We start from the raw sequence: 25,117 nt of genomic DNA, 5'->3' as shown, positions 1-25,117 counted from the left end.
GATATGACCTTCAAGCTGAATTTACACCGAAATTTGATAAAATGCAGGGAAAATGAATGTACCTTTCCATCCATTTTATGCTAGCTGTAATGCGTGTTGACCTGCATTGATGCATGTTATGATGTGCGTTGATGCATGTTATGATGTGCGTTGATGCATGTTTTAGCACATGTTAAAATGCACTGCATTTTGCAGCTTTTCTTATGTCATCACATCCTGTGTGTCACAAAGCAAACTTTTTTCTGACTTGTGTTGAGTTGACTGCGTTTTACATGCGCTGACCTGTGTTGCGTTAAAATACATGCATGTTGCATTTTACCGCAGTGCAGCATTGCAGTGTGAGCAGGACACATAGTAAGACCATTGTTTTTAAGGTGTCCTTGCATTGACCTGCATTCTACAGGTGCGCTAAATCCCAGATCAACACACTAGTGTGAACTGGCCCTAAAGGATAACCAAGGAGCAAGGAGACTAAAGCAGGCCCTACACCGAGCAGGAAAGAAATTTGCTTGATTCCCCCGTTAACATAGACAGTGTTGACAGTGGAATCCCTGAGTCCGAGCCATCGTGTTCTCCCAGCAGGGGAAGCTCTCCCTGCCCAGGAGAAGACAGTGATTATTGTTAGCGGCTATACCAGCCACTAGTGATAATCGCATGCAAAATCCGGCAGGCTGGTTGTACCCAAGCTGATTGATCAATGAACTTGGTACATTCAGCCTGCCCATACATGGTTCAAGTCTCAGCTGGTTCCTGCTGAACAAACCAATATTTGAACAGTCTATGGTTGACCTGTGCTCTGAAAATTCGACTTGCCTGGCTGTAATGCCTCACACAGTTGAATGCACTTTTAAACCCAGTAAGAACACATTAACGATAAAAATGTATATTTTTCAATGAGAATGAATTTAAAGTAAAGTACTGGCTATAACATACAGAATAAACAAATTTTAACTATCATCCTTTTCGGTGTATAGCATAAATAAAACACCAACTTTTGGACTCGCATGACCTGAATGTACTTAATCCCGCGCGTGTGTGTGTGTGTGTGTGTGTATGTGTGTGTATGTATATATATATATATATATATATGTGTGTGTGTGTGTGTGTGTGTGTGTGTGTGTGTGTGTGTGTATATATATATATATATATATGTGTGTGTGTGTGTGTGTGTGTGTGTGTGTATGTATGTATATATATATATATACATACATACATACATACATACATACATACATACATACATACACACACACACACACACACACACACACACACATATATATATATATATATATATATATATATATATATATATATATATATATATATATATATATATATATATATATATATATATATATATGTGTGTGTGTGTGTGTATATGTATGTATATATATATGTATGTATGTATAATGTGTATATATATGTATAATGTGTGTGTATATACATATATATATAATATATATATATATATATATATAATTATAATGTAATAGAGAGAGAGAGACTCTATATTACCAAAAGTATTGGGACACCTGCCTTTTCACGCACATGAACTTTAATGGCATCCCAGTCTTAGTCCGTATGGTTCAATATGGAGTTGGCCCACCCTTTGAAGCTATAACAGCTTCAACTCTTCTGGGAAGGCTGTCCACAAGGTTTAGGAGTGTGTCTATGGGAATGTTTTATCATTCTTCTTGAAGTGCATTTGTGAGGTCAGGCACTGATTTTGGATGAGAAGGCCTGGCTCGTAGCCTCCGCTCGAATTCATCCCAAAGGTGTTCTGTTGGATTGAGGTCAGGACTCTGTGCAGGCCAGTGAAGTTCCTCCACCCCAAACTCACTCATCCATGTCTTTATGGACCTTGCTTTGTGCACTGGTGTGCAGTCATGTTGGAACAGGAAGGCACCATCCCCAAACTGTTCCCACAAAGCTGGGAGCATGAAATTGTCCAAAATGTCTTGATATGTTGACGCCTTTAGGCTCCTTTCACACTTGTGCGACTTGAAAGTCGCGTGATTTTGCAGTGACTTGAAGCAATGCCTGCATAATTTTGAGGTCTATGGACCTCAAGTTGCATCAAGGTCAGACCAAAGTAGCGCACGGACTACTTTGAAGTCGCTGCAACTTGAAGACGCATAGATATGAATGGTACAGATCGGAAATCATGGGGTATGACTTGTCATGCGACTTTGCAGTCCCAAGTTGCAGGACAAGTTGCACAAGCATGAAAGGGGCCTTAGAGTTTCCTTCACTGGAATTAAGGGGCCATACCCAATCCCTGAAAAACAACCCCACACCATAATCCCCCCCCCAACCACATGCTTTGGACCAGTGCACAAAGCAAGTATGTGTGTGTATATGGATATAAAATCCTTTATTTTTTTTTATTTTTTTGTGTGTGTAACTATGAACCACTTGTATATACAAAACATTTTATTGTCACGCATACTGTGTGAACTAGCGCATATGGTTAAACTTAACCTCAACATACAGTAATCCCTCAGAAAGTAAAGTCAAATGAATTGGAAAGCTTATGTGTTTAAACAGTGGTTTAAATGACATCCAAAGTGTTTCCCTAAGCTGGTGGACCCAAACAACAGAAAGCATTTATACAAAAACACAATAGAACTATTAAAAAAATTAGCAAAGGGGACAGTGAATTCAAGACCAAAGGTCCTGCCTCCCTACAAAGTATCTGTTTTAAAAGTGTACTAGAACTTCACCTTAAAATGGTAGTAAGAGCGTTTTTGTCAATTTTATACCTACAGGTAAGCCTGCATAAGGCTTACCTGTAGGTACAGTAAATATCTCCTAAACTTGCATAGTTTAGGAGGCTTTTACTTAAGCAGCACCGGTGATGTCAGCGTGCCATCCATTGAGAGAGCTGTGCCGCAGCTGTAACTCCCATGTGCATGCACGGGAGTGATGACATCATGGATCAGCCAATCAGATGGCCGCAGCCCGTGAACGCAGAAGGAAGACCAGGTAAAGACTGAAGCCCTGTCAGTGTTTTAAGGCAAGTCTTTCATTATGTGCTAGTATACAATGCATACCAGCACATTATGACATTAAAGTGATACCAAAGGTTTTTTTTTTTTTGGGGGGGGGGGGGTAAAAATAACAAACATGTTATACATACCTCTTCTGTGTAGTTGGTTTTGCACAGAGCAGCCCAGATCCTCCTCTTCCCGGGTCCCCCGCTGGCTCCTCTTTTCTGCTGAGTGCCAAGCCGCTGCTCTGTGTGTTCATTCAGACCAGGAGCCGTGGCTTGGCTCCCACCCCCTCTGTCTTCATTGGCTCATTGACTTTGATAGACAGCAGCGGGAGCCAATGTCCCAGCCACTCAGGAGGAAGATTCCCGGATAGCCATGTCTCTCCTGCAACATCGCTGGATCGGTAAGTATGAGGGGGAGCTGCACACAGGTTTTATGTTATGGCATAGAATACATTAAGATAAAAATAACTTTCTGTCTTTAGAGACACTTTAACTTACAGAGCGAAGATTATTATTATTATTATTTTTTTTTCGGTTTACTACCAATTTAATGTTAGATGTTGCTATGGGCACTGCAGATATACTCTCCAGTACCTGCCAAATTAGTGTTCTTAAAGTATCAGTGCTTCACCCTATGTACCTCCTTTGGGACATAGCACTCATGTTAGATAATACCTGCCTGCCAAAGAGGTGTCCCACACAGGGGCCAGGAACTTGGCAGGCAGGGGGTATCTGCCAGTGGGTGGTCCCTTATACCCCTGATGTATGTATATGTTAGAACAAGAGGTCGTAGAACTTATCATATCATACCAACTGTGGATGCTGACAGTCATGCATTTATCCTGATACCAGTGTCAATAACTATGTAGATAAAGACAATAATAGATGCTTGGGTCCTACCACCAGGAAGGCTCCTTCACCCAGACCTGATGCCACACATGACCTGGTCTTTAAGATCTACATAAGACTGAGTCCAAAACTGAACTGAATAAATGAAAAAAAGAACATAGATGTAGCAAAACGTGAAGATCCTGATCTGATGATCCAGTGTCATAACAGATCCCAAGTCTTTTCTTGCACTGTAGGGTGGGAGGGGCTGGTCTGAGGTGTACATGTCTTTTGCTGGTGCTAGGTGGGCACTGGGCTAGGGTACATGGGGACATTTTCCTTATAAGCTAATACCAATGATATATGTTGGACTGGTGGACCTCACTTACTTCACTAATTAGATATTGCTATTTAATGGCTAACTGCACAATCTGCTGTCAGTACCAGTTACTTTTGCAGCTTTGGGATGTCATTGGAAATGCTAAGGGCCACGGAGGAGGCTGGTGCTAAAAGACAATGGGTTTTATTTACTAAAGGCAAGTCCACTTTGCACTACAAGTGCACTTGGAAGTGCAATCTCTGTAGATCTGAGGGGGACATGCAAGGAAAATAAAAAAAAAACAGCATTTTAGCTTGCACGTGATTGGATGATAAAATCAGCAGAGCTTCCCCTCATTTCAGGTCTTCAGCTCAGATCTACAGTGACTGCAATTCCAAGTGCACTTTCAGTGCAAAGTGGTTTTGCCTTTAGTAAATAACCCCCAATGTTCTTTAGCACAAGCACTTGTCACATTGCGTCTTCAAGTCACACTTTGCCGGGCTACTTCCCAGTCCTTCCCTGGATGGTGCTGCTGTTGACTGCCACAACTGTTCATCAAAGATGAAGTATTCCGGTGTGACATTACAATGAGGGGTACACACAAGTCTGAGGTCAGCTAGATAGTGGAGGGGAAATTGCAATCACCCAACACTTTTACTATTGCAAAAGAGGCGTTGGGGAGATCAGGTGACAATGGGTTCAGATAAGTTTTTCTCTGTTTAAACCACTTCAGCCCCGGACCATTTGCCTGGCCAAAGACCAGAGCACTTTTTGCGTTTGGCACTGCACCGCTTTAACTGACAATTGCATGGCTGTGTGACGTGGCTCCCAAACAAAACTGACATCTTTTTTTCTTTTGGTGGTATTTGATCACCTCTGCAGTTTTTATTTTTTGCGCTATAAACAAAAAAAGTGACAATTTTGAAAAAAAAATATTATTTTTTACTTTTTGCTATAATATCCCCAAAAAATATATAAAAAAACATTTTTTTTCCCTCAGTTTAGGCCGATGCAATATTTTCTACCATAAATATGTAGAATAATACGTAACAAGCCTTTATTGATTGGTTTGCGCAAAAGTTATAGCGTCTAAAAAATAAAAATAGGGGATAGATTTATGGCATTTTTTTTTTATACTAGCAATGGCGGTGATCAGCGATTTTTATCATGATTGCGGCATTATGGCTGACACATCGGGCAATTTTGACACATTTTTGGGACCATTCACATTTATACAGCGATCAGTGCGATTTAAATTGCATTGATTACTGTGTAAATGTGACTGGCAGTGAAGGAGTTAACACCAGGTGGCGCTGTAGGGGTTAAGTGTGTCCTAGGGAGTGATTCTAACATTGGGGGAGGGGCTGTGTGTGACACATCACTGATCACCACTCCCGATTACAGGAAGCTGTGATCAGTGACCATTTCACTAGCCAGAACGGAGAGATGCTTGTTTACATTAGCATATCTCCGTGAGACGATCACGCACATCGAGTCCGCGGGACCCACGATCCTACTCACGGAGCTTGCGGCGGGCAAGCGGTGGCATGGCGGCAAATTCAAAGGGACATACAGGTACGCCTATTTGCGCAGCCATGCTATTCTGTCGACGTACATGGTTGTGTGCCGGTCGGGAACTGGCTAAGGGCTTTAAGAACAAAAATAAAAAACAGAAACCCAGTGAATGAGCACAGGCTGCTTGGGAAAAAGGTTTTTTTTTTTATTTTTTTTAACTTGGATGTGCTTGAAGGCCTGCTTTAAATGGGCTTAAATAAAAGAAATAAAGGGCGGGTACAAGGCGGGTACCTTGTTTTGACAGGTACTTGCTTCCACTTCCAGCTGAGGTTGAAGTTTGGCCCCCTCCTCCTTCCTCCACAGCCCGCCTACTCACAGAATGTAGCGCACTTCGCACATGAGCAGTAGGGAACCGGCGGTGAAGCCTCAAGGCTTGGCTCCTGGTTTCCCATAGTGGAGATGGCGGCGGGAGCACCCGACATCCAATTAAAAAATCAGCTCGGGTAAAGATACAGCTGGATCCTTGGACAGGTAAGTTTCCTAATAATAACTCAGCAGCTACAGTATTCGCAACTGCTGACTTTAAAAAAAAATTCTGCAGGAGGCTGGAGCTTCTCATAAAGCATGTCTTAATTGTGCAGCAGCTGGGTCTTGTAAAAAATCTTTTGTGTAAGGATAACTTCTTCCTGCTGCTGAACGTCTGTTGCTTTGATGATTAGGGTTTCACGGTAATGACTTTCAGTTAGAGAGCTGGAGGACAACCATTTGCACCATATTACTCTAAATATGGTTGTAACGTAGTGCAAAAGGTGGAGTTAGCCTTTAAATTCTGTCATAGAATAATTTATTTATGCCCAGAGTAAAGCCTGGCATAGATGGATCAAATTCAGCTGGTTCAGTAAGGACTCTCAGTGGTCTTCTGCTCCTGTGGAGCCACAAGTGGCGCTTACATAGAAGTGAGTGGCTGTACACGATTTGCTCAATTTTAATGCTGATACATCTGTTTACCCATGTATGGTGTACTTCCTGAACATGAAAACTTTGTAAACGTGCATTATTTTCTATGTCTGGCTGTATGTGCCACCTATGGATCCTCAGGTGTAGAAAACTGCTAGGAGTTTTACATTAGAGCTTCCCTTTGCTTGCAAACCTCCATTGTCATGTACCCTTAAAGCGGAACTAAACCTTCCTATCCTGTTCAGCCAAGAAGGCTGCACATGTGATCAGTTATGACACCAGCCATTTGATGGTTTGACAGTTTGGTTGCGAGCACAAGCAAATGTGACAGCAATCCCGCCAGGCCGCAAATATAACGTGTTTTTTTTTGTTAAATTAATGCATTTAGTTCCGTTTTTAAAGTATGACTAAAGCCCCCCATTAAGTCCTATACACATGGAGCGGGCATCATTGGGAATCGATCTGCTGAGCAGGTGGATGGCTGGTCTGTGTCGGCTCCGCTTATGGGCGGTTGGATGTAAACAGACCCCCTGTCTGTAAATACCCAGCTGCCATCCAACCTGCCAGACAGATGGGGAACAGATGTCGGCAGGTGTCAACGGAAAATCCATTGACCCCTGACGCTCCATAGAGGTAACTGGAGGGTCCGATCGGGTCCACTTGAAAAACTGACAGGCGGACTGATCGAGTTTTCTTTTTTTGTATGGTGGAGATACACAGTGGGGTTGATTTACTAATTGCAAATCCACTGTGCACTACAAGTGCTCTCGTTGTAGATCTGAGGGGAAGATCTGAAATAAGGGGAAGCTCTGCTGATTTCTATCACCAAAACATGAGCAAGCAAAAATACTGTTTTTATTTTTCTTGCATGTCCCACTCAGATCTACAGCGACTGCACTTCCTATTGCACAGTGAATTTGCCTTTATTTGATCAACCCCAATGTCTCTTCTGTAATACCTACCTGCCTGCTCTCAGCGGTTTCCAGCATGTAAAGCTCACTTTGCTGAGATGTCTGGCTTCTGCACGTGAGTGATGTCATCCTGCCCTGGCCAATGAAGACAACCAAAGACCAGCACACAGAAGAAGATGCTGGCACCGGTCAAGGAACGAGGACGGCTGGAATAAAGGTCAGTAATGATCCCTTTTAATTTCACTTTAAGAATTTAGTTCAAACCCAGTAACTGTCAATTTTATATAGGCTGCATGTAAAGGTGGAGAAAATATAAATAAAATGTGAAATAAGAAAAATTCATATGCTGAATACTAGTACTGCAGATATTAAAGTAGCTGTAAACCCACAATAAAAAAAAAAGAACCTGCAAGACAAAGGCATAATGAGCTAGTATGCATAGCATACTAGCTCATTATGAAATACTCACCTTAGATCGAAGCCCCCGTAGTGGTCCCCATGCACCGCTCCAGCCAGGGACATTGCACACGGAGTTACTTCCAGGTATCACGGGCTACGGTGCTGTGATTGGCCGGAGTCGCAATGACATCATTCCCACGCTGAAGCAACGGCATGGACATACCATTGCTTTAGTGCGCATGGGCCAATGACGTTGGCACATGCTGATACAGGAGAGGGTTCAGGAGATATCCAAGGTAGCTACAGGTAAGCCTTATTATAGGCTCACCTGTAGTAAAAAGTGGTCTGTCATGCCGTGTATGCACGACCGGTTTCCCGTCAGAATAAACTCTGGAGGTTTCTCCGACAGAGTTCTGCTGAAACTCAACCTTGTGTACACACGATCACACCAAAGTCCAATCGTCAAGAATGCAGTGATGTACAGCACATACGTTGGGACTAGAAAAAGGAAGTTCAAGACCCAGTAGCAAATAGCCTCCGTCTCGTACTTGCTTCAGAACATGCGTTTTTGGTCCGTCAGAACAGCATACAGACGAGCGGTTTTCCCGTTAGGAATTGTTTCCTTTAGAAATATTTAAAACATGTTCCATTTCTAGGTGCTTCAGTATTTTCGAAAAAAAAAAAAGTCAGATGAGGCCCACACACGATCGGAACATACGATGAAAAGTTTCCGTGGGACTTTTTCTGTCGGACATACCGCTCGTGTATACGCGGAATAAGGGTTTTCAGCCACTCGAATCCCATAGAGTTACCAGAATTCAATATTTTCATAGAGACACATGTAAAAATGCATGCATATACAACAAATATCATCCCACTGTAGAAAAAACTTGTAAAAGTAAAAAAAAAAAGAAAACGCAACACAGCCTGTCAAAAATTGTATATTGACTGCATATTAAACCTAGAAGTGTGAATAGGCTCTGATACAGCACTCTGTACCTGCCCTTGGCACACCTGTCCACACCTGCAGGGGTTAAGTTCTGTGTTTGTATGAGCTGTGGTCTGGATGCGTGTGAGAGACTGGATTCTCCTCTTACCTGGGGACAGGTAACCTGAGTGTGTGCCTCCCCTGTAGGTGTGCCCTCACCTGTTCCTCCCTATGAGTGAGACTGCCCCAGTATTGTCAGCTAAACAATACTCTGGAAGCATCTAATGCTGAGGATTCCCCCGCAGGACTCTGGGCTATAAGGTAGGGTTATACAAGACGCTGCCAACCTGCTGTTACACCTATCGGATGGAAAGCGGTGCACCTCAGCTCAATGTAATATAGACCGGTTCCTTTATACATCCCTGCTGAGGTCTGAAAGTACAGTGATTGATTCTATACAGCAGATCCAGCATACAGAGAGGCAGTGATATCACTTTATATATCATTACTAAAAGACTTTGTCTATATTCCCAAACCAGTCTTCAGGACCTCTCGCCTGTAATTTCCAAATCTCTTCTTGGAATCACTGTGAAAGTTATCTGTATTTGATGTGTGCTTCATTTGAACTATGAATAACTAATGGGCTGTGCAGGTGCACTAAAGTTTGGAAAAAATGGCTTGTTATTGGTATAGGAACAGGGGTAGTAGAGGTGCAGGTTGGACCCTTCTAGAAGCCTGTAGAGCATCCAAATGTCCTCTCACTTGTGGTGTAGTGTTGTGAGATTTCTGCTATGCATGGTCACTACAAGCCCATGGATCATGCTACCCACTAAGACATATTCAAATGCCCTCCTGCTGGTGATATATAGTTTTAACATTACTGCTATGCATGGTTAATGCAGGTGCATGGGTCATGCTACCTATCTAGACATATTCAATTGTCCTCTTGCTGGTGGTATAGTGTTATATCATTACTGACTGCTATGGATGGTCACTGCAAACCTATGGGTCATGCTACCCACCTAGACATATTCAAATACCCTCCTGCTAGTGGTATAGGGGTTTAACATTACTGCTATGCATGGTCAGCGCAGGTGCATGGGAAGCACTAACTGTCTAGACATTGTCAATTGTCCTCTTGCTGGTGGTATAGTGTTATATCATTACTGACTTCTATGGATGGTCACTGTAAACCCCACCATAGGTCATGCTACTACACACCTGGACATATTCAAATGCTCTCTTGCTGTTTGTAAAATGTTTTAACATTACTGCTATGCATGGTCAACGCAGGTCTGTGGGTCTTGCTACCCGTCTAGGCATATTAATTTGTTCTCTTCCTCACGGTATAGTGTTCTATCATGACTGCTATGGATGGTGACTGCAAACCTATGGGTCATGCTACCCACCTAGACGTATTCAAATGCACTCTTGCTGGTGGCATAGTGTTAAAAAATGACTGCTGCGTTGTCACTGCAAGATATATTCAAATGCATTCCTGCTGGTTGTGTGTGTGTATGTATATATATATATATGTGTGTATATATATATATATATATATATATATATATAAATATGTGTATGTATCTATATCTATATGTGTGTGCATGTGTGTGTGTGTATGTGTGTATATATATATATATATATATATATATATATATATATATATATATATATATATATATATAATGTGTTTTAACATTACTGCTGTGTAGGGATGAGCTCAGGCATGTTCGCATGGAACACGTGCAGAGCCCGCCAAGAAGTTGGCGCAGCGCTGCGTTAATCACAGGCAGTGAGACATTGCCCCGATGCGTGGCTGCAGAGATCGGGGCAATGTCTCACTGCCTGTGATTAGTGCAGCGTCCATGGCCTATGCAGTTCCATGGGTTTTGCTAACTGTCTAGGAATATTCCATTGGCCTCTTTCTGACGGCATAGTGTTATATCATTACCGACTACTATGGATGGTCACTACAAACACATGGGTCATGCTACCCACCTAGACATATTCAAATATCCCCTTGCTCATAGTATAATGTTATATTATTAGTGCTATGCATGGTCACTGTAAGCTCATGAGTCATGGTAACTGCCTATACGTTTACCCTTTTTATTGCCATCTAGTGAGCAAGGTTAAATTATATTATATTAAATTATAACCAAAGGTGAAACTGTTTTTCTTTCGTTTTGGATAGAGTGGAGAAGGATTAGAACCCTTGTTGGTTTTTATTGCTGTCTGTGCCCCCATTAAGGAGATTTACCCTCTCTATTGGTCCTGCTTACCATTATCCTTGAAAATGAAAGTAAAAGAAAATCACAAATTTTGGGTTGTCCCCAGAAAAGTAATAGAGGGGAAATCTTCCAGTGGGGACACTAGTTCTGGCGACATTGGGGTTCCCAAGTAATTCCCTTGATTTGCAGGGATTTCTTCCGACTTCCTGTTTTGGCTATGGGACAGGAAGTGAGAGGAAATCTCTGCATTGGGACACAGATGGCGAAAAAAAAAAAAATCTGCCGGGTTATAACCTTTCCTCAGTCTATCCAAAATGAAAGAAAAAAAAAAAGTGTTGCCCATTGTTCTACTTGAAGTATAAATTACTTTTCCGTAAGGAGACATATTGTTTTAGGTAGAAAGGTTTCTAAGAGTTGGAGGGGTGGAGGTGTGGGCTTGTAAATATATCCATACATGATGGCAGCCATATTGTATTTATTAGATATACAGTCTCTGTTGCTTACTACTTAATGATGAACAGTGATTGCACTTCACTGCTCCCCTGTCTCTCAAGGCAAGTCTATCAGTCTACTAAGGCTGGCCATACGTGGAGCAAATTTCTTTCCTGAAAGTAAAATAAATTTCCTTGATTTCCCCCATCAACACAGACAGCGTTGATGCTGGAATCCCTCCTGCCAGGGCATTGTCTTCTTGTGGGGGGAAGCCGTCCCCGCCAGGAGAAGACAGTGATTACTGCTAGCAGCTATAGCAGTCCGTAGCGATAATCGCAGGTAAAACCCGGTATGCAGGTGGTACCCATGTTGATTGATCGATCAACTTTGTACATTCAGCCTGCCCATACACGGTTCGAATCTCGGCCGGTTCCTGCTGAAGAGTGATTCAAGTGGATCTCCAGACAAAATTTTATTTAGTTGTAGATAGAGTTGGGAAGGATTGGGAAATTTATTTTTACTTTAAAAAAAAAAAAAAATTTATTTGATTTTTTTTTTCCTCACTTTCTGTGAGAACAGAGAAACTGTGAGTATAGTGACAGTTGTCACTGGGATAGGAAGTGAGGGACATCTCCCAAAGGGGTATGCATTCTTCTCTAAAAACAATACACTTCCTGTGAGGCACAATCACCTTGACTAATTCACTTTTGTTTCAATAGTCATGGAGATGCTAAACACCTTCCCCAATATAGATACTACCATTAGAATGGGAGTCTTCAAATCGGAATCTGAAACACAGGGGAAGATTTACTAAAACCTTTGCACTCAGAATCTGGTGCAGCTGTGCATGGTAGCCAATAGTGATGGACGAACTTCCGACGGGACGTTTCGCGAACGCGAAATGCGAACGGACCCAAACGTTCGCGAAACCGAACGTTCGCCGCGGGCCCCATTGACTTCAATGGGAGGCGAACTTTGCAAACCTTCATGTCGAATTTGCGGCCACGTGGTAATTATTAGGGGGTAAAACGTAGTCCCACCATCTGGACAATGACATAATACATGTATGAGGTGAATTTGGGATCGATAACTACAAGCATTTTTATTTTATTTGGGAAATTGTTCTAACAATTCAGGACTATGGAGCTAATGAAGGCAATGGAGGAGAGGGAAGGTCAGGGACCAGGGTAGGCAAAGAAGAGGGTGCAGGAGATGATCACCAGCAGCGTGACATACCGGAATGACACATGCACCGTGATAGAGGCATCTGACAGCAGCACCGTAATACAGAGCACTGACAGCAGCACCGTGACATACAGCGCTGACAGCAGCACCGTGACATACAGCGCTGACAGCAGCACCGTGACATACAGCGCTGACAGCAGCACCGTGACATACAGCGCTGACAGCAGCACCGTGACATACAGCGCTGACAGCAGCACCGTGACATACAGCGCTGACAGCAGCACCGTGACATACAGCGCTGACAGCAGCACCGTGACATACAGCGCTGACAGCAGCACCGTGACATACAGCGCTGACAGCAGCACCGTGACATACAGCGCTGACAGCAGCACCGTGACATACAGCGCTGACAGCAGCACCGTGACATACAGCGCTGACAGCAGCACCGTGACATACAGCGCTGACAGCAGCACCGTGACATACAGCACTGACAGCAGCACCGTAAGCAGCCCCAGGAGGAAGTCAGCACAGCACAGGGATGGTGTGATCCCCTCATAATAAGAACCCCCAGGAGGAAGTCAGCACAGCACAGGGATAGTGTGATCCCTTCATAATAAGAACCCCCAGGAGGAAGTCAGCACAGCACAGGGATATCATAAGCAGCCCCAGTAGAAATATGACACCGCTCAACCTCTTCAAAGAGGAGGGTAGGGGCATATAGTACGGTGTGCTTTTTTGGGTCAAGGAAGTGAGCCAAATGAATTAAGAAGGTCTGTGTGCTTGATTAAAAAAATAGTTTATAGACATATACATGGTCTACTGGTCACATGTGTTGAATTCCTCCGAGATCCATGCCTCATTCATTTTTAGAAATGTGAGGTAGTTAACACTGTCGTGAGCTAGGCGAGTACGCTTATCGGTCACAATCCCCCCTGCTGCGCTGAACGTCCTTTCGGACAGGACACTGGATGAGGGGCAAGCCAACAGTTCGATTGCAAATTGGGCAAGCTCTGGCCAGAGGTCAAGCCTGCCCACCCAGTAGTCTAGGGGTTCATCACTCCTCAGAGCGTCCACATCGGCCGTTAACCCAATGTAGTCGGACACCTGACGGTCTAGGCGTTCCCTGATGCTGGATCCGGATGACACCTGTCGATGGGTCGGCTGAAAGAATGACCTCATATCCGAAGTCACCAACACATCTTCAAACCGGCCTCTTCTTGCAGGCGCTGTTGGATTGGTACCCGCAAATCCTTCTCTGGGAGTGGGAATTGCTCCTCTGCCAGCGCACGCAAAAGCAGAATGCAGCATTTCTCGAAGCAAGGCCTGGAAGTGCTGCATTCTGACAGCCCTCTGCGACGGCGGTAACATTTCCGCCATTTTGTGTTTGTACCGGGGGTCTAAGTACGTTGCCACCCAGTACTGGTCCTTGACCCTCATGCTTTTTATACGGGGGTCCCTATTAAAACACTGGAGCATGAAGGCCCCCATTTGCACTAAAGTGGAAGCGGTGTGGTGGCCTGGCTCCTGCTCATCATCCAGGATAATGTCGTCCTCTTCATTCTCCTCTCCCCATCCTCGCACAACAGGGATCCCAGAAAGGTTTAAAGCATGCTCTTCTTGCTCCTGCTCATCCGCCCCGGCACCATCCTCCTCTGACTCCTCATCAGACTCCTGTTGTTGACTTGTCTCAGATAGAGTAGCCCCCCCTGGGAATTCATCCAGCATTGCGACTTCCTCATCTTCCCGCTCCTGCTCCTCCACAGCCTGATCAATGACACGACGCAATGCACGCTCCAGAAAGAAGGCATAAGGTACCATGTCACTGATGGCGCCATGGCTGCGACTGACCAGTTTGGTGATCTCCTCAAATGGCCGCAGAAGTCTGCATGTGTCGCGCATGAGCAGCCACTGGCGCGGTGAAAAAAAACCCAGCTCCCCAGAACCGTTTCTTTCGCAGAGTTCATACAGGTAGACGTTAACTGCACGTTTCTGCTGGAGCAGCCTATCAAGCATATAGAAGGTTGAGTTCCATCGCGTCGGGCAATCGCAAATAAGACGTCTGACCGGCAGATGGTGTCGCCGCTGAATGTCAGCAAGGCGAGCCATGGCCGTGTAAGATCTTCTGAAATGGGCCGAGATTTTCCTTGCCTGCCGCAAGATGTCCTGGACCCCAGGGTATTTGACAAGGAATCGCTGCACGACCAAGTTTAAGACGTGTGCCATGCACGGCACGTGCGTGATTTTGCCCTGTTTCAATGCGCTAAGCAGATTGGCACCGTTGTCACACACCACTTTACCAACTGTCAAATTGAGCGGTGTTAGCCACTCATCTGCCTGTGAACGCAAAGCTGAAAGGAGTGCCGGGCCAGTGTGGCTCTTTGCTTCCAGGCACAACAGACGCAGCACGGCATGGCAACGTCTCACCTGGCATGTGGAATAGGTTCTGGGGAGCTTGGGCGGTGCAGTGGAAGAGACGCTAGCAGCGGAAAAGGAGGAGGCAGCTGAGGAGGAGAGGGAGGAGGATGGAGTAGGAGGAGGAGAAGAAGAGTCAGGCCTGCATGCAATCCGTGGCGGTAAAACCAAATCTACACGGGTGCCACGGGTTACATGCTTGACGGCCGTCAGAAGGTTCACCCAGTGGGCAGTAAAACTGATATACCTTCCCTGCCCGTGTTTGCTAGACCACGTGTCTGTGGTCAGATGTATCTTGGCACCGACACTGTGTGCCAGAGATACATTCACTTGCCGCTGAACATGGCCATATAGCTCTGGGATGCCCTTCTCTGAGAAATACTTCCTTCCTGGGACCTTCCATTGTGGTGTTCCAATGGCCACAAATTTGCGAAAGGCCTCCGAGTCCACCAGTTTATATGGCAGTAGTTGGCGGGCTATGAGTTCTGACAAGCCAGCCGCCAACCGTTGGGCAAGAGGGTTATCCGGCATCATCATTTTTTTACGCTCAAACATTAGGCCCACGGAAGCCTGCCTTTTTGCAGAAAAATGTGAGCTTGGCGTGATGGAAGGTGGAGTGGAGGACAATTGTGAGGAGAGAGGAGAAGGAGAAGTAGAAGACGAGGCTGGACGGTGAGAGCCTGCAGTGTGGCTTTGTGTGTTCCGTTGCTCCCACTGGGCTCGGTGATGGCTGCTCATGTGCCTTCTTAAGGCGGTCGTCCCTAGGTGAGTATTGGGCTTACCGCGACTAACGCGTTGACTGCAAAGATTGCAGATGGCAACGCTATTGTCAGCAGCGGACACGTTAAAAAAAGCCCACACTGCGGAGCCATGTGCCGGTGTCCTGGGAGCGCCAGATGTGACCGTACATGGTCGATGACTCGCTCCTGATACATTTGCAGTCTGCTTTGTCCCTGCTGTGCAATGTAAGTCATTGCTGCTTCTCCTCCCTATCTGCTGGTCCATATCTCCCTCTGAACTCCCCTCCTCTTCCTCTCTTGTGGGCACCCACGTGACATCACTAGACACGTCATCATCAACGTCACCTTCCCCACCGCTATAAGTAGAGATCTCGGAGTAGGCAGCAACACCGGGGACCAACCTCCTCCTTGGGCTGATCTGGGTACTGGCGTCAGACTGCTGAGTAGCGCTTGTTGCTACCTCCTCTTCCTGATCCAATACCAAGAGTGGCTGCGCATCAGAAATGTCCTCTTGATATGGATCGGAAAATAATTCCAGTGACTCAAGCGGAAGGTATGTGGTGGTGGTGGTGGTGGTCGTGTTGTTGGTGGTAGTGTCTTTGGGGGTGCACATAGCAGAGAGTGAAGAAGAGGGTGCAGATCGAGAGGATGAGGAGGGTGCAGAAGAGTAAGGCTGAGCGAGCCACTCAACCAAGTCTGGTGCATCCTTTAAAGTAATTGAACGCACCTTCTGCAACTTCCCACTTTGGCTCAAGCCTGTTGCTCCTGCCCTACCCCTACCACCCCTGCGGAAGGGCCTGCCTCTTCCTCTGCATGTCATTTTTTAAATGACCCTGTGACAAAACTCTTAGTCCCTATACCGCTGAAGGACTGCTGCAGTATAGGTGAGCGGTCAGCAGTGGTGCACGTCAACCCTATCTATTGTGGACCTATAGCGGTCCTTACAGAACAGCAGACTGTACCGCACTCAAGCCTATGTACCGTAGCACCCTATACCAAGTTACCAGTCCTTATAAGAACTTTTGTGGACCAAGCAGGTTGTGTATTAGTGTTTAGCAGACTGTACGTCAGTCCCTATACCGCTGAAGGACTGCTGCAGTATAGGGCAGCGGTCAGCAGTGGTGCACGTCAACCCTATCTATTGTGGACCGATAGCGGTCCTTACAGAACAGCAGACTGTACCGCACTCAAGCCTATGTACCGTAGCACCCTATACCAAGTTACCAGTCCTTATAAGAACTTTTGTGGAACAAGCAGGTTGTGTGTTAGTGATTAGCAGACTGTACGTCAGTCCCTATACCGCTGAAGGACTGCTGCAGTATAGGTGAGCGGTCAGCAGTGGTGCACGTCAACCCTATCTATTGTGGACCGATAGCGGTCCTTACAGAACAGCAGACTGTACCGCACTCAAGCCTATGTACCGTAGCACCCTATACCAAGTTACCAGTCCTTATAAGAACTTTTGTGGAACAAGCAGGTTGTGTATTAGTGTTTAGCAGACTGTACGTCAGTCCCTATACCGCTGAAGGACTGCTGCAGTATAGGGCAGCGGTCAGCAGTGGTGCACGTCAACCCTATCTATTGTGGACCGATAGCGGTCCTTACAGAACAGCAGACTGTACCGCACTCAAGCCTATGTACCGTAGCACCCTATACCAAGTTACCAGTCCTTATAAGAACTTTTGTGGAACAAGCAGGTTGTGTGTTAGTGATTAGCAGACTGTACGTCAGTCCCTATACCGCTGAAGGACTGCTGCAGTATAGGTGAGCGGTCAGCAGTGGTGCACGTCAACCCTATCTATTGTGGACCGATAGCGGTCCTTACAGAACAGCAGACTGTACCGCACTCAAGCCTATGTACCGTAGCACCCTATACCAAGTTACCAGTCCTTATAAGAACTTTTGTGGAACAAGCAGGTTGTGTATTAGTGTTTAGCAGACTGTACGTCAGTCCCTATACCGCTGAAGGACTGCTGCAGTATAGGGCAGCGGTCAGCAGTGGTGCACGTCAACCCTATCTATTGTGGACCGATAGCGGTCCTTACAGAACAGCAGACTGTACCGCACTCAAGCCTATGTACCGTAGCACCCTATACCAAGTTACCAGTCCTTATAAGAACTTTTGTGGAACAAGCAGGTTGTGTGTTAGTGATTAGCAGACTGTACGTCAGTCCCTATACCGCTGAAGGACTGCTGCAGTATAGGTGAGCGGTCAGCAGTGGTGCACGTCAACCCTATCTATTGTGGACCGATAGCGGTCCTTACAGAACAGCAGACTGTACCGCACTCAAGCCTATGTACCGTAGCACCCTATACCAAGTTACCAGTCCTTATAAGAACTTTTGTGGACCAAGCAGGTTGTGTATTAGTGTTTAGCAGACTGTACGTCAGTCCCTATACCGCTGAAGGACTGCTGCAGTATAGGGCAGCGGTCAGCAGTGGTGCACGTCAACCCTATCTATTGTGGACCGATAGCGGTCCTTACAGAACAGCAGACTGTACCGCACTCAAGCCTATGTACCGTAGCACCCTATACCAAGTTACCAGTCCTTATAAGAACTTTTGTGGAACAAGCAGGTTGTGTGTTAGTGATTAGCAGACTGTACGTCAGTCCCTATACCGCTGAAGGACTGCTGCAGTATAGGTGAGCGGTCAGCAGTGGTGCACGTCAACCCTATCTATTGTGGACCTATAGCGGTCCTTACAGAACAGCAGACTGTACCGCACTCAAGCCTATGTACCGTAGCACCCTATACCAAGTTACCAGTCCTTATAAGAACTTTTGTGGACCAAGCAGGTTGTGTATTAGTGTTTAGCAGACTGTACGTCAGTCCCTATACCGCTGAAGGACTGCTGCAGTATAGGGCAGCGGTCAGCAGTGGTGCACGTCAACCCTATCTATTGTGGACCGATAGCGGTCCTTACAGAACAGCAGACTGTACCGCACTCAAGCCTATGTACCGTAGCACCCTATACCAAGTTACCAGTCCTTATAAGAACTTTTGTGGAACAAGCAGGTTGTGTGTTAGTGATTAGCAGACTGTACGTCAGTCCCTATACCGCTGAAGGACTGCTGCAGTATAGGGCAGCGGTCAGCAGTGGTGCACGTCAACCCTATCTATTGTGGACCGATAGCGGTCCTTACAGAACAGCAGACTGTACCGCACTCAAGCCTATGTACCGTAGCACCCTATACCAAGTTACCAGTCCTTATAAGAACTTTTGTGGACCAAGCAGGTTGTGTATTAGTGTTTAGCAGACTGTACGTCAGTCCCTATACCGCTGAAGGACTGCTGCAGTATAGGGCAGCGGTCAGCAGTGGTGCACGTCAACCCTATCTATTGTGGACCGATAGCGGTCCTTACAGAACAGCAGACTGTACCGCACTCAAGCCTATGTACCGTAGCACCCTATACCAAGTTACCAGTCCTTATAAGAACTTTTGTGGAACAAGCAGGTTGTGTGTTAGTGATTAGCAGACTGTACGTCAGTCCCTATACCGCTGAAGGACTGCTGCAGTATAGGGCAGCGGTCAGCAGTGGTGCACGTCAACCCTATCTATTGTGGACCGATAGCGGTCCTTACAGAACAGCAGACTGTACCGCACTCAAGCCTATGTACCGTAGCACCCTATACCAAGTTACCAGTCCTTATAAGAACTTTTGTGGACCAAGCAGGTTGTGTATTAGTGTTTAGCAGACTGTACGTCAGTCCCTATACCGCTGAAGGACTGCTGCAGTATAGGGCAGCGGTCAGCAGTGGTGCACGTCAACCCTATCTATTGTGGACCGATAGCGGTCCTTACAGAACAGCAGACTGTACCGCACTCAAGCCTATGTACCGTAGCACCCTATACCAAGTTACCAGTCCTTATAAGAACTTTTGTGGACCAAGCAGGTTGTGTATTAGTGTTTAGCAGACTGTACGTCAGTCCCTATACCGCTGAAGGACTGCTGCAGTATAGGGCAGCGGTCAGCAGTGGTGCACGTCAACCCTATCTATTGTGGACCGATAGCGGTCCTTACAGAACAGCAGACTGTACCGCACTCAAGCCTATGTACCGTAGCACCCTATACCAAGTTACCAGTCCTTATAAGAACTTTTGTGGAACAAGCAGGTTGTGTGTTAGTGATTAGCAGACTGTACGTCAGTCCCTATACCGCTGAAGGACTGCTGCAGTATAGGTGAGCGGTCAGCAGTGGTGCACGTCAACCCTATCTATTGTGGACCTATAGCGGTCCTTACAGAACAGCAGACTGTACCGCACTCAAGCCTATGTACCGTAGCACCCTATACCAAGTTACCAGTCCTTATAAGAACTTTTGTGGACCAAGCAGGTTGTGTATTAGTGTTTAGCAGACTGTACGTCAGTCCCTATACCGCTGAAGGACTGCTGCAGTATAGGGCAGCGGTCAGCAGTGGTGCACGTCAACCCTATCTATTGTGGACCGATAGCGGTCCTTACAGAACAGCAGACTGTACCGCACTCAAGCCTATGTACCGTAGCACCCTATACCAAGTTACCAGTCCTTATAAGAACTTTTGTGGAACAAGCAGGTTGTGTGTTAGTGATTAGCAGACTGTACGTCAGTCCCTATACCGCTGAAGGACTGCTGCAGTATAGGGCAGCGGTCAGCAGTGGTGCACGTCAACCCTATCTATTGTGGACCGATAGCGGTCCTTACAGAACAGCAGACTGTACCGCACTCAAGCCTATGTACCGTAGCACCCTATACCAAGTTACCAGTCCTTATAAGAACTTTTGTGGAACAAGCAGGTTGTGTGTTAGTGATTAGCAGACTGTACGTCAGTCCCTATACCGCTGAAGGACTGCTGCAGTATAGGTGAGCGGTCAGCAGTGGTGCACGTCAACCCTATCTATTGTGGACCGATAGCGGTCCTTACAGAACAGCAGACTGTACCGCACTCAAGCCTATGTACCGTAGCACCCTATACCAAGTTACCAGTCCTTATAAGAACTTTTGTGGACCAAGCAGGTTGTGTATTAGTGTTTAGCAGACTGTACGTCAGTCCCTATACCGCTGAAGGACTGCTGCAGTATAGGGCAGCGGTCAGCAGTGGTGCACGTCAACCCTATCTATTGTGGACCGATAGCGGTCCTTACAGAACAGCAGACTGTACCGCACTCAAGCCTATGTACCGTAGCACCCTATACCAAGTTACCAGTCCTTATAAGAACTTTTGTGGACCAAGCAGGTTGTGTATTAGTGTTTAGCAGACTGTACGTCAGTCCCTATACCGCTGAAGGACTGCTGCAGTATAGGGCAGCGGTCAGCAGTGGTGCACGTCAACCCTATCTATTGTGGACCGATAGCGGTCCTTACAGAACAGCAGACTGTACCGCACTCAAGCCTATGTACCGTAGCACCCTATACCAAGTTACCAGTCCTTATAAGAACTTTTGTGGAACAAGCAGGTTGTGTGTTAGTGATTAGCAGACTGTACGTCAGTCCCTATACCGCTGAAGGACTGCTGCAGTATAGGGCAGCGGTCAGCAGTGGTGCACGTCAACCCTATCTATTGTGGACCGATAGCGGTCCTTACAGAACAGCAGACTGTACCGCACTCAAGCCTATGTACCGTAGCACCCTATACCAAGTTACCAGTCCTTATAAGAACTTTTGTGGAACAAGTGAGTTGTGAATGTTTAGCAGACTGCAGCAGAAGGGCAGCAGTCAAGTATAATATCCTTTCTATATTTGGAAGAAAGAATATTATACATGTACAAGCCTATTACTGTACCACTGATACCAGTCCTGAAAAGAACCTTTGTGGAACTAATAATAACAGCAAGTCTTTAAAATTACCCTCACTGCCTGACAACACTGCTTCCTTCCTGTCCCTATACAAATTGGCAAAAAAAGAGAACGATTAGTGGTTACTGGAACAGCTCTTTTGTGGACCTTGATAGTAACAGCTAATGATGATGATGATGATGATGATGATGATGAAAGACTAATCTGGCTGTCCCTGTAGCATACACCGTCCTTTCCCTTTCTCTAAACTAACAAAAGACACTCAGGCTGCTGCAAGAATCAGCAGCACAGCAAACCTATCAACACCTAACACCTATACCAGTCCTGAAAAGAACTTTTGTGTACCAAATAGCTAGTGGTTTATCTCTCCCTACTCCACACAGGAACCTGTCCCTATCGTAACAGAAGAAAGAATGTAAAATGGCCACCGGATCGGGTGTATTTATAGGTTAGGGGGAATGTACAAGTGTCCATGTGCTGTCATGTCTCAATTGGCTGTCCTGTATCACATGATAAACGTGTCACCAAAGGTTAAAGTTCTTGTATACATTAAACACGTAAGTCCGCCGCGGCGAACGACGGAAAAAGGCGTTCGAACGTGCGGACCGCGAATGTCGGAAATTCGCCGCGAAACGACCGCCGGGCGAACCGTTCGGCCATCACTAGTAGCCAATCCGCTTCTATCTTCAGCTTTTTTAATTAAGCTTTGACAATAAAACCTGGAAGCTGATTGGTTTCTATGCACAGCTGCATCAGATTTTCCACCATGCAGTTTTAGTAAATAACCCCCATAGTCACGGAAATATGGGGCATTAAGCATGTAACTGTTGTTTAATGCTATAATAATAACTCTGAGGGTATGAATGGGTCGAACACGTAGTATTTTCTTTCTGATGATTTACACTAGTCAGGTACCGACAAGGAACTGCATGTTCCCCAAGCATGTAAACATTACAATGTAGATAAGTATTTGTACATAGCATTTGGATGAAATGCAGGGTCTGCATAAGACATTGGGAATGGGATCTGAGCCTTGTAGTTTTATGAACCAAGCAGCTCCCCTTTACCTGCATTGGAATGATTTGTTATATTGAGGGATTGTGGTATTCTAAAAGCTCATTCACACCAGCAGCCATGCTGATCACATGGCTACTGGGAATAGTTACATAGTAGGTGAGGTTGAAAAAAGACACAAGTCCATCAAGTCTAACCTGTGTGTGTGATTATATGTCAGTATAACTGCATGCCACTATACTAACGCACTGATGTTAGTGCAGCGATTTCTCCTGCTGTGCTATTGTGTTCTGACAGAGGGGTGCCCCCCCCCCCGCCAGAAAACTCCAGTCAGCGCTCTCAACCATTGGCTGAGAGCACTGAACAGGAGTCGGTCGGCAGACCTCTTTTGGCCATGACCCTTTGGCTTCTGTCGGACCAGCTGCAGTACACATGGCATGAATGCCACCCGACATTCCCCCTGTGTGTACTAGGCTTAAAACTGGAAAGTGAAAAATCTGGTGCAGCTCTGTACAGTAACCAATCCACTTCCAGGTTTTATTGTCAAAGCTTAATTGAACAAGCTGAAGTTAGAAGCTGCACACCTTACACTAGTGATTCGTCATAACAGATATTTTTAGCATTTCCAGTAATTCCATGGGGTTTTTTGTATTATCGTTATTTATTCGGAGGAGGTTAAGTCATGTATTGACACCATAGGTATTTAGACCTTATTTGACTTTCCCCTTTCCCAATATGGAGATATTTGGGATGTTTAGACCAGAGGTTTAAACCAAGGGGTGGTTCAAATTGTTTGTACCATATAAGCACCAGCACGCCGCCCATGCCCCAGGATGACATTATATTGTGACGAAACGCGCCGGGGGGGCGTGCTGACATCACCATGTTGCCGCGAACCCGCAGGGATGGGCGAGTTGTTTTAGCCAGCCGGCTTTGTTCTATATGCTGTTTTTAAAGCTCCTTGAGTAAGTGCATTACTTTTATTAAATAAATTGATCCTCTGGTTTTACGCAATGGCGTGTCTGTTTCTCTCCTTGGGTCTTATCGAGTTCCATCTCTGATCGAGTTTGATTTCCCTGGGATCCGCTTCCAAGTCCAACAGCATCTGTTCGTCTCCATCATAGGTGTTCTGGATGATAGTTGCTGTCTGAATTCAACCAGTGAATAAAGACCCAGGCTGGCTTATTAGCCACGTGCACTATCCAGCTTACTATCTGGTAAGCTTAAAATCTATGTGGTAGAGGGATTGTTATATTTGTGAGTCACTGTCACACGGAGAGGACTCTGAGAAGCGATCCATTTACTTTGAAGAGTGATTCACCCAACTTAATTCTGTACTTTTAATTGTGTACTGCCATTTGTTAGGACTCTGAAAAGTGATTCACGCACTTTAAAGAGCCTTTCACCCATTCACGATATTCCTTTTTAATTGGGCCATTGTGGTCCTCTGAAGTTGATTAAAGGCCGTACACGGGCAGAATTTGGGTGGCATCAGCCTGTTTAATAGAAACTGTCCGACATTCAGCCCGTGTGTACTGCAGCCAGTTCGACAGATGCCGGTATGATGGAAAAAGGTCAGCCGATCGGCATCCGATCAGTACTTTCAGCCAATGGCTGAGAGCACTGACTGGCGTATTCTAGCGGGGAGACCACCCCCTGTCAGAACACAATAGCTCAGCTGGGATATTGTTGTACTAACATTGCATAGTTAGTACAGCGGCTCCTCCCGAGCTCTTGAGTTGTTGGTTTTTTTTTATTATTTTTTTTTTATTCAGCCCACTGAGTTGAATGGAAAAAAAAAACGAAAAAAAAAAAAAAAAAAAAAAAAAAACGAATAGTGTGTACTATGCTTTAGTATGGCAGTTTGCTGTGCCTACAGTTTTTCTATTGTGCAGCTAATTATATGTACCGCAAAGTGAGCGGTTGTACAATATCACGCCGTGTTTATTTGTATTTACACCATCTCTATGGTAATCCTTCTTTTAACTGCTAATTACAGTACAGGAAGAGCTGCTGGTTTATCCAGAGCAGTGATATAGGCAATTATAATGGATCTCTGTATACATCCTGCAACACTCATCTCCCGTCTACAGCAGCTGACCTGCAATGCAAATATTTACCAAGGCTTTCTGCTTTGATATCAACCAGTGATAGGAACCCGGCTGGGCTGTGTTTACCTAACAGAGACATTATACACGCCATGAACATTGCATAAGCGTTGCCTTAAATAGGGTACACGCTATAAGAAAATCGCAATAAAAATTCTATGCGAGAAACGATCATTTGATTTTCATATAGTTTGTACGCAACTTTCAACATCTGACTTTCCAAACTAAAATTTCAAAGGACAAACCCCAAATTTTTTCTCGGACGTGAACAGAACTAACGATTTCAGTTTAATGTGTACTCTTTTCAGACGAGAAAAATTGGATACGAAAGACTGCGCATGATCAGAAACAATAACCTGT

The 25,117-nt window shown here is 45.4% G+C and overlaps 1 protein-coding gene across 2 annotated transcripts in view; it reads left to right on the top strand.

Moving 5' to 3' along the window:
• Positions 1–9,015: 9,015 nt before the first annotated feature.
• Positions 9,016–25,117, top strand: part of LOC143982030 (uncharacterized) — a 113,831-nt gene continuing 97,729 nt past the window's right edge. For both annotated transcript variants that reach the window (XM_077480398.1, XM_077480381.1), the window contains exon 1: positions 9,016–9,176. The gene's annotated coding sequence lies outside the window, so the exon portion shown is untranslated. The remainder of the gene's footprint in view (positions 9,177–25,117) is intronic.

The sequence above is a fragment of the Lithobates pipiens genome, unplaced genomic scaffold (genome assembly GCF_037356315.1).
Source record: "Lithobates pipiens isolate NorthernLeopardFrog02 unplaced genomic scaffold, aLitPip1_a1.2 Scaffold_1, whole genome shotgun sequence".
Classification (NCBI taxonomy): domain Eukaryota; kingdom Metazoa; phylum Chordata; class Amphibia; order Anura; family Ranidae; genus Lithobates; species Lithobates pipiens.
The sequence above is the reverse complement of the archived record's forward strand: the minus strand, read 5'-3'. Positions and strand labels throughout refer to the sequence as shown.